Raw genomic sequence first — 12,337 nt, forward strand, 5'->3', positions numbered from 1 at the left:
GAGAACAATATAAACTTGGATAAACATATATATAAAAAAAAAAATGACCTGGGCCTGAAGAATGATGGTAAGCAGGTAGATTCTGGAGAGGCATCTACACTTGGAAAACATGAATGGCACAGATTGAATTACTCACACGTGTGTCTTTTAGCCTTTGTTCCAGGTCTAAATCAGTACTACACAAAGTAGCTAAATCTCTGCTAGAAAACCAATAGTCTTTCTGGCCTGAAAAAACTAGAGGACCCTTTTCTGCCTGTGGACGCCGCGGAAGAACTGTCCTTAAAGTCTCTCTTCTCCCTGCGTCATGTCTAAGTCAGAGTCTCCTACAGAGCCCCAAGAGCTAAGGAAGCTCTTCATTGGAGGGTTGAGCTTTGAAACAACCAATGAGAGCCTGAGGAGCCATTTTGAGCAATGGGGAACGCTCCAGGACTGTGTGGTAATGAGAGATCCCAACACCAAGCTCCAGGGGCTTTGGGTTTGTCACATAGGCCACTGTGAAGGAGGTGGATGCAGCTATGAATGCAAGGCCACACAACGTGGATGGAAGAGTTGTGGAACCAAAGAGAGCTGTCTCAAGAGAAGATTCTCAAAGACCAGGTGCCCACTTAACTGTGAAAAAGGTATTTGTTGGTGGCATTAAAGAAGACACTGAAGAACATCACCTAAGAGATTATTTTGAACAGTATAGAAAAACTGAAGTGATTGAAATCATGACTGACCGAGGCAGTGGCAAGAAAAGGGGCTTTGCTTTTGTAACCTTTGATGACCATGACTCCGTGGATAAGATTGTCATTCAGAAATACTATACTGTGAATGGCCACAACTGTGAAGTTAGGAAAGCCCTGTCAAAGCAAGAGATGGCTAGTGCTTCAGCCAGCCAAAGAGGTCGAAGTGGTTCTGGAAACTTTGGTGGTGGTCGTGGAGTTGGTTTTGGTGGGAATGACAACTTTGGTCGTGGAGGAAACTTCAGTGGTCATGGTGGCTTTGATGGCAGCCGTGGTGGTGGTGGATATGGTGGCAGTGGGGATGGCTATAATGGATTTGGTAATGATGGAAGCAATTTTGGAGGTGGTGGAAGCTACAATGATTTTGTCAATTATAACAATCAGTCTTCAAATTTTGGACCCATGAAGGGAGGAAATTTTGGAGGCAGAAGCTCTGGCCCCTATGGTGGTGGAGGCCAATACTTTGCAAAACCATGAAACCAAGGTAGCTATGGTGGTTCCGGCAGCAGCAGTAGCTATGACAGTGGCAGAAGATTTTAATTAGGAAACAAAGCTTAGCAGGAGAGGAAAGCCAGAGAAGTGACAGGGAAGCTACAGGTTACAACAGATTTGTGAACTCAGTCAAGCACAGTGGTGGCAGGGCCTAGCTGCTACAAAGAAGACATGTTTTAGACAAATACTCATGTGTATGGGCAAAAAACTCAAGGACTGTATTTGTGACTAATTGTATAACAGGTTATTTTAGTTTCTGTTCTATGGAAAGTATAAAGCATTCCAACAAAGGGTTTTAATGTAGATTTTTTTTTTTTTGCACCCATGCTGTTGATTGCTAAATGTAATAGTCTGATCGTGATGCTGAATAAATGTCTTTTTTTTAATGTGCTGTGTAAAGTTAGTCTACTCTGAAGCCATCTTGGCAAATTTCCCCAACAGTGTGAAGTTAGAATTTCTTCAGGATGATGCAAGGTTCTATTTGGAATTTATATACAATCTGCTTGGGTGGAGAAGCCATTGTCTTTGGAAACCTTGGTGTAGTTGAGCTGATAGTTACTGCTGTGACCTGAAGTTCACCATTGAAAGGGATTACCCAAGCAAAATCATGGAACTATTGGTGATAAAACTGATTGTTGGCACATCCTATGCAATATATCTAAACTGAATAATGGTACCAGATAAAATTATAGATGGGAATGAAGCTTGTGTATCATCCATTATCATGTGTAATCAATAAACGATTTAATTCTCTTGAATGAAATGAAAAAAAAAAAAAAAAGAAAAACTAGAGGACAGAGTTCAGGGCAACTGAAGCCACTGAGAAGTGAGGAGGGATTCTGTAAAGGACACAGCTAGAGAGAAGTCCCAAATTCTGTGCAAAATCTCTACCCTAATTTCTGCATAGCCCTTGATCCATGCATACCTGGGCAGATTGTGAGCATCCGAGTTAGAAAAAAAAATAAGCGAACTGAGTTTTCAGGTAGTATAATTTACCTTCACTCTGAAGAATTTTCTTTGCTTTTTATTTTGTCATATAGTTCTGTCAGTAACAAGTTCTCTCAGTCTTCTTTATCTAAAAATATCTTCTTAATAGTTTTCTTCTTTATTCCTGAAAGAATACTTTCACTGGAAGTAGAATTCTGAGATGACAGTGTTTTTCACATTCACATTGTGAATATAATGTTCACAATGTTGGGGTACAATCCAAAAATATTTGACACATGAAGATCAGAAAAATCTAACCAATTATCAAGAAAGAAAATCAGCAAAGACCAACCCTGAGATAACACAGATGTTAAAATGAGCATATAAAAATTTTAAAGCAGCTATTATAATTGTGCTCAAGCAAGTAGAGGAAAATATATGAAAACATAGCACACACACAGGTACACACACACACACACACACACCCCCCAAATGGAAAATCTACAAATGAAAAGTATAATCTCTGAAGTTTTTTAAAAAAGTACTGATGGGCTTAACAGAAGAATAGAAATAAAGGAAGAACCAATGAACTTGAAGATAGGAGAAAGTCTTCGATCTGAATAACAGAAAGGGGAAGAAAAGATTGTAAGAAGTGAACAAAGATTCCAGACCCTGTAAGACTGTATCAAAAGACCCACCATAGGTGTAGTTGGAATCCCAGAGAAGAGAGAAAATGCAGCAGAAAATATATTCAAATAAATAATTGCTGGAAATGGCTCAAATTTGGTGAAAAATATACACTTGAAGGTTCAAGAAACTTAGAGAACCAAAAATAGAATAGATAAGAAGAAAATCACATCTAGGCATATTACAGTTAAATTGATGAAACCAAAGATAAAGAGAAAATCTTGAAAGCAGTTAGGTAAAAATGAAACATTACTTATAGAGGAGCAATGATTTGAATATCAATGAGTGTTTCATCAGAAACTGTAGAAGCCAGAGAACAGTGAAACATTTTTTTAAGAGCCAAAAGAAAAACACTGTCATCTCAGAATTCAACATCTAGTGAAAGTATTCTTCGGATAACTAAGATATTTTTAGTTAAAGAAGACTAAGAGAACTTGTCGCTAGCAGGACTACATGACCGAAAAAGGCAGAAAAAATTCTTCAGGGTGAAGGGAAATGATACTATATGAAAACTCGGATATCTAGGAAGGAATGAAACGTATCAAAATTTGTAAATATTTGTGTAAATAAAACGACTATTATTATGATCTCTCTTTTCTTTGAAATGCATAGAACTGTTTAAACAAAAAAGTATATTATCTTATGGGATTTATAATGTGTGTAGAAGTAATACTATGAGAACTGTGGCATAAAGAATGAAATTAGGTGGACTAAGACATATAAGGCTGCAAAATATTGTACCATATTTTCATGAAGTGGTACAATATTAATTTTAAATAAACCATGAAAAGTTAAGGATATATATTGTAATTCCTGGTACAACTAACAAAAAGAAATGCAAAGACGTATAGATAAAAGCCAACTGATGAATTTAAATGAAATGCTAGAAACAGGACTCAATGTGAAATAAAATAGAACAGGGGGAAAAGAAAAATTATTTAAAAATTAAAAAAAGAGGCCGGGCGCGGTGGCTCAAGCCTGTAATCCCAGCACTTTGGGAGGCCGAGACGGGCGGATCACGAGGTCAGGAGATCGAGACCATGCTGGCTAACACGGTGAAACCCCGTCTCTACTAAAAAATACAAAAAATTAGCCGGGCGTGGTGGCGGGCGCCTGTAGTCCCAGCTACTCAGGAGGCTGAGGCAGGAGAATGGTGGGAACCCGGGAGGCGGGGCTTGCAGTGAGCTGAGATCCGGCCACTGCACTCCAGCCTGGGCGGCAGAGCGAGACTCCGTCTCAAAAAAAAAAAAAAAAAAAAAAAAAAAATTAAAAAAAGAGGAGACAGAGAACTAATCATAAAGTTATTAATTCAAATTCAACTATATAAATAACTACACCAAATGTTTTGAGTAACCCTCTAATGAAAAGCCTGAGATTGTCAAAGTATACTAAAAAATAGTGCAAACTAAGAGGAGCATTTTAAAAACTAAGTGCAACTAAGAGATGCACTTTAAAAATAAAAATCCAGAGCGATTGAAAGAAAATAGATTTTTAAAAATACAGCAGGTGAACGCTAAGCATAAGAGAGCTATGGTGGCTATCTTAATGGCAGCAAAAATGTTACAGAGATTAAAAAAAGGGTCATTTCATAATTATAAATGGGTAAACTAATCAGGAAGACATATGAATTATAAATATGTATATATTCAACATCATAAAATGAATCATAAAAATGTATATACTCAACATAACAGCTTTATAATTTATGAAGCAAAATTACACAGAATTAAAGGAAAAATAGACAATTTCTAAGTTATAAGTAAAGATTTTTACTCTCTCTCTTAGTAAATAATAACCACAAAGAAATCTGTAATAATAAAAAATACATATTATTTTTCCAATCCCATAAGGTATATTCAGCAACATAGACCATATAATGAGCCACAAAACAACTTTCAATATATTGAAGTCACGCAGAGATCAACCAACATGACCTAATTGGCATTTATAGCACAGTCTAACCCAAATAGTAGAATACACAATCTTTTCAAGTGCACATTGAACAAACATGAAAATAAACCATATTCTATGCCATGAAACAAATCTCAACATGTTTACAAAAAACAACATCATAAAAAGCATAATCATTTGAACAAAATTAAACCAGAAATCAGTTAAATATAATCAAAAAGAAAGATATTTGGAACATACACAAATATTTGGAAATTGAGCAATGCATTTTTAAATAATTCATAAGTCAAAGAGAAGGTTACAAGGAAAATTAAACCTATTTTAAATTGAATGATAATAAAAACACAACACAACATACTCTATAGCTTTTTCAATTAGAGTAATGCTTAGAGAGAAGTTTGTTACAAAATGCTGATATTACAAAACAGAAAGGGCCTTAAATCAATAATATATTCTACATTAAGCAACTAGAAAAAGAATAAAGTAATCCCAAAGCGAGCAGAAAGAAAGGAACAATAAAGAGAATAACAGGAATAAACGGAATTAAAAACAGAGAAAGAATAAAAATAATGAAGTGTTTTTTGAAAAAAAGATACATAAAGTTGATAAACATCTAGCCAAACTAATCAAGAAAAAAAGAGAAAAGACACAAATTATCACTATGAGGAATGAAAGAGGAGAAAGACGTTACTATAGATCCAATAAATATTTAAAAGAAAAATAAAGGAAAAATTTTATGCCACTTTTATGAACAACTTTACAAACAACTTTGTATCAATAAAACTGATAACTTAGATGAAATGGACAAATTCTCTGAAAGATACAAATTACCAAAACTCACTTGACAAGAAATATATGACCTGAATAGCTCTCTATGTAGAAATAAACTAAATTCAGAGTTTAAAATATTCTCACAAAAAGAGTTCAATCCTAGAGGGTTTTACTTGTGATTTCTACCAAACACCTAAGAAGGATATAAGATCAGTTCTACACAAACTCTTCCAGAAAATAGAAGAGGATGGAACACTTCCCAACTCATTCTGAGGCCAGCACTATCCTGATACCAAAGACAACATGAAAAGAAAGTAAACCACAGACTATTATGAACACTGATGCAAACATTTCTTTAAAATTTAGCAAATCTAATCCAAATACATATATGTGTGTGTATATATATATAAAATCAAAATACATATTTTATATATATATATATATATATATATATAGAGAGAGAGAGAGAGAGAGAGAGAGAGAGAGTCTCCCTGTGTTGTCCAGGCTAGAGTGCAGTGGCACAATCTCAGCTCACTGCAACCTCCTCCACCTTTGAGGCTCAAGAGATCCTCCCACCTCAGCCTCCCAAGTAGCTGGGACTACAGGCACCATGCTCAGCTAATTTTTGTATTTTTTGTAGAGATGGAGTTTTGCTATGTTGCCCAGGCTGGTCTTGAACTCCTGAGCTCAAGAAATCTGCCTGTCTCAGCCTCCCAAAGTATTGGGATTACAGGTGTGAGCTGTCACTGCACCCAGCTCCAATAATATATTTTAAAAGATCATGACCAAGTAAGGTTTATTGCAGGAATGCAAGGTTGGCTCAATATTCAAACATCAACCAAGGTAATTCACAGTATCAACAGACTAAAAGAGAAAAAGAAAAAGAAAAAGAAACTATGTAAGCATCTCAATAGTTGCAGAACAAGTATTTGACAAAATTCAATTCACATTTATGACTTTAAAAAAATCATCAGCAGACTAATAGAAGTGAATAAACAGAAATTTCTCAACCTGATTAGGGTATCTATTAAGAACCTACAGGTAAACTCATACCATTGGTGAAAAACTGAAGACTTTCCCCCAAGAATGAAAACAAAAATATTCACTCTCAGCACTTCTATTCAACATCATAGTAGAGATCCTCACAAGCTCATTGAGACAAAGAAAAGAAATAGAAGGCATTCAGATTGGAAAGGAGGAAATATAACTGTCCTTATTTGTCAACATGATCATATGGGTAAAAAATTCTAAAGAATCTACAAAAAACCAATTAAGACTATTAAGAGAATGTAGCAACATCAGAGGAAACAAAGTCAATATACAAAAATCTGTATTTGTGTATACTACAAGTGAATGATTAGAAATAAAATTTATAAAACAGTACCATTTATCAGAGCACAAAAGCAAAATAGTTGGCATGGTGGCTCACGCCTATAATCCCAACACTTTGGAAGGCTGAGGCCAGTAGATCACTTGTACTCAGGAGTTCGACAACAGCCTGGGCAATATGAGGAAACCCCATCTCTACAAAAAATACAAAAATTAGCCAGGCATCGTGGTGTGCACTTGTAGTCCCAGCTATTCGGGAGGCTGAGGTTGGGGGATAGCTTGAGTTCGGGAGGCAGAGGTTGCAGTGAGCCAAGATCACACCATTGCACTCCAGCCTGGGTGATAGAGAGAAATCCTGTCTCAAAAAGCAAACAAAAAATACAAAGGGATGCATCTTAGTAAGTACATGCAAGATATGTATGAAAGAAATCAAAGAAGACTCAAATAAATGAACAGACATACCATATTCATAAATCAGAAGACTCAAGATTAAACATCAATTCCCTGAAACTGATGTATAAATTCAGCACAATCTTAATCAATATTCCAGGAGGCTTTTCAAAATTTACAAGCTGATTCTAAAATTCATATGGGAAAACAAAGAACCGATAGTAGCCAAAACCATTTTGAAAAGGAAGAACAAGTTAGAGGATTCACACTACGTGGTTTCATAACTTATTATAATAATCAGGACAGTGTGGAATTGGCATAAGAGTGGACATATAGATCAATGGAACAGAATAGAAACCATAAATAGACCTACACATATATAGTCAATTTATTTTCAACAAAGTTCCACAGTCAATCAATGGAGAAAGCATAGGTTTTTCAACAAATAATATTAAAATATTTGGACCTCCACATGCACACAAAAAAATCTTAATCTTTAACTTGAACCATATGCAAAAATTAATTCAAAATGGATCCTAGAATTACTGTCAAATCTTCATCTTCCTGACTTTAAGACAGGCAAATATTTCCTAAAGAGAACATAAAAAGCATGAACCTTAAGAGAAAAATTGATAAATTGGACTTCATCAAAATGAAAAGTTTCTGTTCTTTGAAAGACTACTATGACTATAAGAAGATAAGCCACAGTGGGCAGAAAGTATGTGCAAAACACATATTTGGTAAGTGACTTGTATCCAGAATTTATGAACAACTCTCACAGCTCAATAATAAGACAACAAATAACTCAGTTTATAAAATGGGAACAGGCACGGTGACTCATGCCTGTAATCCCAGCACTTTGGGAGGCCAAGGCGGGCGGATCACTTGAGACCCAGAGTTTGAAACCAACCTGGCCAACACGGCAAAACCCACTAAAATCTTTAGTCTCACTAAAAATACAAAAAAAATTAGCCGGACCTAGTGGGGTGTGCCTGTAATCTCAGCTACTTGGGTGGCTGAGGCGAGAGAATCACTTGAACCCAGGAGGCAGAGGTTGCAGTGAGCCGAGATTGCACCACTGCACTCCAGCCTGGGCAATAGAAATGAGACTCTGTCTCAAACAACAACAACAACAAAACAAACAAACAAAACACACACACACACACACACAAAAGAAAAAGAAATGGACAATGAAATGTATATATACAAAAAAATATAGAATGTTAACAGAAGTATAAAATGCCCTTTTGGATACTTATGGAAAAACAAAATGGGGTCTTGGCAGCTTTAATTCTTCTTTCCCTGGTTAGAGACCCTCGCTATTTTGGGGTGGGTTCTGAAAAGCACTGGGAACACCCAGTGGTCTCCGTGCCATGTGTTGTGGGGCACCTGGAGTTGCTGGAAAGTCAAGACGCTGAGGTGGCTTCTTTGCTGTGGCTTTCTTTCTTTCATTTGTGTGTTTCCTCTTCCCTGGCTCTGCCTCTAAGGCCGGAGTCACCTCTCCTGCCCTTCCCTGTGGCCACCTGTACTTTGAATCTTCATCCCCTCTTCTTCCTCACTGTGGCTTCCTTCCTCCTCTTCGAAGCCATCACATTGGGCTTCCTGCACCCTGGCCAGAGATGTTGCATTTCTCTGAATGTCACCTGTTACAAGAAATTACAGGGTTCACAGGCTTGGGATAAAAAGCAGCATCCACACAGAGAACAGCTGCTCTCTGTACCTTTAACAATCCCTCCTTATCTATTATTTCACTTAAGGCTTAGGAGCACCTTCTGCAATAGGATGAGTAATACCCCTGCTTTACAGGGAAGGAGGCTGAGGCCTTGCGGGCCTTCCCTACCGAGGTCACATCACCCATCAATGAGCGAGCAACACAAGATACACCCACAGGGCTCCATGCCTCACAGGGGACTGGGTGAGCCTGTTGAGATGAGCACAGGGTTTGGAGCCAGAAAATCCCGGGTCTGAGTTAGCCTTTGCCATTTGCCAGCTGTGTGATTTAAGGCAAGTCACTTACCTCCTCTGAGCTTTCCTTTCCTGTGCTCTGCTGTGGTGATAATGCTACCTGCCGCACAGGGCTATCAGTGATGGTCAAAGGCACAATGGAGGTAAAATTCTTCTACAAGGAACTCATTTGATTTCTTTCTCTGTGAAGACAAGTCTGTTTATTATTATTATTATTATTATTATTATTATTATTATTATTTTGGATTCTTGCTCATTTTATTGTGAAATATTAAAACCTAAACGTTCAAAGCCTCAGGTTATATATGCAAATAAAAACGGAACTGTTTCCCCCAATTATTTGAAAATACTGTTTTCTTCTCCATTTTTCCTCCTACCCTCCCCAGGCCCCTTGTACATACATAATCACGCACCCTCGGCCCACCAGCTCTCCCTGTGCAGAGCCTAACTGAGGAAACATCCACAGAATCACTGCAACAAAATTACAGAGAGGAACTTCTTTAATGAACACCACCTAAACACGGAGGATGGGTCGACGTCCAAAAAGGAGGAAGAAGGAGAATAACGCGCAGCGGACAAAATTAACTCAGTACATTCTTGTAAATCCAGACACACTCGTGCCTCCAGGCCTGGTCCTACACAAAGTCAGAACCATCACAGTGAGGAAACAGCGCTGAGGCAGGCCTGGGGTGGAGCAGCGAGGCAGCAAGGGAATCCAGGAAAGTCTGGCTCCGAGGGAGAGGGGCCGAGGAGCAGGCTCCAAGCAGAGACTGGCTCGCCCGGCAGGCGCCCTCAGCGTTATTCAGAGGGAGGCCCTGCGCAGCCCGAGCCTAGGGAGGCGGAGCAGGCTGGGCCCAGACGGCAGACGGCACCCTGGGCCAGGCAGATGGTGAACAAAGAGGCAGCACAAAGGAACCAGAACCTCACAGCTCCGTCCCGCCAAGAGCCCCCACTTGCTGCCCTCAAGCGCACACCATGCCTCAGACCAGCTAGGCACAGGAGGAAAGGGAGCTGCCCTTTGCGGTTGGCCCGCCCCAAGCTGGGAACAACCCAGTTTCCTCCTCCAAATTTCACAGCCACATTCTAATCCCCATTTTACGGGTGAGGACAGTGCTTGTCTGTCTGCTTCCAAAGCCAATGTTATTTTTATGTCTTTTTCCATAACCATTAATAAACCAAACACATTACTGCTTAGCTAGACAATTCTTTTCTTGTTTTAACTTTTGTTTTAGGCTCAGGGGTGCATGTGCAAGTTTGTTACATAGGTAAGCTCATGTCAAGTGGGTTTGTTGTGCAGATTGTCTCATCCCCCAGGTACTAAGCCTAGTACCCAACAGTTATCTTTTCTACTCCTTGCATTCCTCCCACCCTCCACCCTCAAGTAGGCCCCAGTGTCTGTTGTTCCCTTCTTTGCTTCATGAGTTCTCATCATTTAGTTCCCACTTATAAGTGAGAGCATGTGGTACTTTGTTTTCCGTTTGCGAGTTAGTTTGCTAAAGATAATGGCCTACAGCTCCATCCACATTCCTGCAAAAGACATGATCCCATTCTTTTTTATGGCTGCATAGTACTCCATGGTATGTATGTGCCACATTTTCTTTTATTTGATCTGTCATTGATGGACATTAAGGTTGATTTCCTGTCTCTGCGATTGTGAATGGTGCTGCAGTGAACATTCACTTGCATGTGTCTTTATGGCAGAATGATTTATGTTACTGGTTATATACCCAGTAATGGGATTGCTGGGTTGAAAGGTAGTTCTGCTTGTTAGCCCTTTGAGGAATTGCCATACTGCTTTCCACAATGGTTGAATTAATCTGCATTCCCACCAACAGTGTACATGTTCCCTTCTCTCTGCAACCTTGCCAGCATGTATTGTTTCTGGACTTTTTAATAATCGCCATTCTAACTGACGTGAGATGGATCTCATTGTGGTTTTGATTTGCATTTCTCTAATGATTAGTGATGTTGAGCTTTTTTCCATGTTTGTTGGCTGCATGTATGTCTTCTTTTGTTTTTTTGATACAGAGTTTTGCTGTGTCACCCAGGCTGGAGTGCAGTGGTGTGATCTTGGCTCACTACAACCTCTGCCTCCAGGGTTCAAGCAATTCTCGTGGCTCAGTTTCCTCAGTAGCTGGGACTGTGTCTGGAATTTATTCTTTCCGGTGGGTTCTTGGTCTTGCTGACTTCAGGAAAGAAGCCGCGGACCCTCGCCACCGGTGAGTGTTACAGCTCTTAAAGATGGTGTGTCCACAGTTTGTCCTTCAGCTATTCAGATGTGTCTGGAGTTTCTTCCTTCCGGTGGGTTCGTGGTCTCGCTGACTTCAGGAGTGAAGCCGCAGACCTTCGCAGTGAGTGTTACAGCTCTTAAAGTTGGCGCTTCTTCCTGGTGGGTTCCTGGTCTCACTGACTTCAAGCCACAGACCCTCGTGATGAGTATTATAGCTCATAAAGGTAGTGTGGACCCAAAGAGTGAGCAGCAGCAAGATTTATTGTGAAGAGCCAAAGAACAAAGCTTGCACAGCAAGGAAGGGAACCAGAGAGGGTTGCCGCTGCTGGCTCAGGTGGCCAGCTTTTACTCCCTTATTTGGCCCTGCCCACATCCTGCTGATTGTCCATTTTACAGAGTGGTGATTCATCCATTTTACAGAGTGCTGATTGGTGCATTTACAATCCTTTAGCTAGATACAGAGTGCTGATTGGTGCGCTTTTACAGAGTGCTGATTGGTGCATTTACAATCTGGTGTGTTTTTACAGAGTGCTGATTGGTGCGTTTACAAACTTTTAGCTAGACACAGAGCGCTGATTGGTGTGTTTACAATCCTTTAGCTGGACAGAAACGTTCTCCAAGTCCCCACCCGACCCAGAAGCCCAGCTGGCTTCACCTCTGAGGACCACAGGTGCAAGCCACCACACCCAGCTAATTTTTAGTATTTTTGGTAGAAACAGGGTTTCACCATGTTGCCCAGGCTGGTCTTAAACTCCAGAGCTCAAGCGATCCACTGGCCTTGGCCTCCCAAAGTGCTGGGATTACAGGCGTGAGCCACTGCCCCTGGTCCAGTTTGGTTCTTTTTGCTTAAGATTGCCTTAAAGCCTGTTTTTGATCTACTTCACCAGATTCTTTTTACAGGGTGAATGCT

General features: G+C 39.5%; 1 pseudogene; it reads left to right on the top strand.

Moving 5' to 3' along the window:
• Positions 1 to 304: 304 nt before the first annotated feature.
• LOC103241575 (heterogeneous nuclear ribonucleoprotein A1-like) lies at positions 305 to 1,667 on the top strand (annotated as a pseudogene).
• Positions 1,668 to 12,337: the final 10,670 nt, after the last annotated feature.

This window comes from Chlorocebus sabaeus, chromosome 15, assembly GCF_047675955.1.
Source record: "Chlorocebus sabaeus isolate Y175 chromosome 15, mChlSab1.0.hap1, whole genome shotgun sequence".
In the NCBI taxonomy this organism is placed as follows: Eukaryota; Metazoa; Chordata; class Mammalia; order Primates; family Cercopithecidae; genus Chlorocebus; species Chlorocebus sabaeus.